A 2,069-nucleotide genomic window follows, 5' to 3' on the forward strand; every position below is an offset into this window, starting at 1 on the left:
TTTACATTTGCTAGATTGACAACACCATGTGTCAGCAATTATCTACACCGATATAATGCTCAATTTCCTTTTTTAATGTTTGTGGTCGAGTTTTTCTGAGACTACAAATAAAGAATACTAGCAGTTCTAGGAATCCAACCTCAAAGGTTAAAAAGGCCGCAGAAACTTCTCATCAATCTGTAAGCAATAGGAGCTCTTATTTTTCCCCAAGACTTTACCTGGGCCAAAGGACTGCCATAACCATACTGTCTTTCTACAAAAGGTAATGATATCATCTCATTACTCTGCTCATTTCACGCAGACTGTATATAGGACAACAATATCTGTGACCCAATTTTTAGTTTATTCCAGTTCAGGTGAGATTACATCACCCGCAACATGCAAATCTTGTGGTGCCATTACGGAGCAAGTTGTATTGATATGCTAAAGACCAGACTGCCTATTTTACTGCAAATAATTACCTGCATACTTTCTCAGATTTCTCTAGGAAATTTTATAAATCAAAGTGAACTTTCAAAGCACCTTTCCATTGATTCACATATTTCACAATTTTTTTCACTAAAATCATAATTAATTAAAAGCTTAAAAAATGAGAAATATCTTTTGTTTCCTTCAAATATATATATAAACATATACAAAACACGCATCCAGTCTTAACACATTTCACAGATTGATCATCAATCAAATGATAGATCTCATTCACTTAAACAATGCAAAACTTGGCTGTCATATTTTCAGTGTTGCCAATTTTCCAAAGTCACATGAGCAGCAGCAGTATCCATGGTTCATCGTTACATAGCCAGGTTGAATAAAGAGCATCAAGTTCAACCCCTAGGGAAATAAACATATCCCAGATATAAAACCCTATAAGACATAGTTGGTCCAGAGGGTCCAGTGGTACAATTTGCTTCAACAGAGGAAAAAAGTTCTTTCCTGATTCCTTGGGGCAATCTGATGTTCCCTGGATCAACAGTCTCTGTTATCTTTACTTTTAAAGCCCTAATCACCAGTTATATTCTGTGCTTCTAGAAAACATCCAGCTTTTTCTTAAACCAATCTATAGTAGTTGCTGAAACTACTTCCTGAGGGAGCCGATTCCACATTTTTACAGACCTTACAGTGAAGAATCCCTTTCTTATCCAGAGATTACAATTTTTTCCCCAGACACATAGGGTTCGCCTCAAACTTTTTTTAAATCAGGACTAAAGCAAAAAAATCACAGCTTTAATCCTGCAGATCCCTCAATGGCGTTGAACCTTTCCTTCTTCCAGAGGAAGGACCAGGCATCACAATCTTTGGTCTTTTCTTCAGTCTTCTTCCTACGGAACAGGTCAGGTGACACTGAAAAGGGGAAAAAAGAGAGCCGAGATCTCATTGCGGATGTGTAAGATGGGCATCTCTTTTCCCTTAGTAAAGAAAATTCCCCTGGCATGCGCAGAGGGTGCAGCCAAGAGACTTTCGGGATGTGTGACGTAGATATCTCGGGAGGCTCTGCGCTCTTCTTTCAGTCTTGATCGCCCAGCAAACACTTGCACTTAAAACAAAATCAGATTTTAACTTTATATAAAAGGGTTGTCTAACCTTTAATGTAAACTAAAAATTATGATTTTAGGTCCACTTTAATTATTGTAGATCTTTCCTGTTTTCAAATTTGATTTTGGGGCAATCTATGTGGAGCCCAACAAAAAAGACTTCCAATAAAGACACAGTATGGGGAGATCTGTTGGATTGCCGGAAACACACCATTAGGTCATCAATTCCAAGTTCATAAACTGGCAACCTTACTATTTACAAATGTCACCATATTTATAGGTGCTTTAACATATAGGTCCAATGTTAATTAGTACTACATCCTTTAAAATTTCCTAAAAACACAGCTTGTACATTTTCAAAGAACATAATCTTTCCTAATTTTATGGTACACTGCAGATTATTCCAAGGTCCAGTTCAAAAATCTTTGCTTCATTAGGAGAAACTTCATACAGAGGTCTATAACACAATAGAAATCGTCTATAATATCACCACAAACATAGCACTACAATATTGTAAATTGAAGTCATTGTTTTTTT

The sequence above is a fragment of the Pyxicephalus adspersus genome, chromosome 4 (genome assembly GCF_032062135.1).
Source record: "Pyxicephalus adspersus chromosome 4, UCB_Pads_2.0, whole genome shotgun sequence".
In the NCBI taxonomy this organism is placed as follows: Eukaryota; Metazoa; Chordata; class Amphibia; order Anura; family Pyxicephalidae; genus Pyxicephalus; species Pyxicephalus adspersus.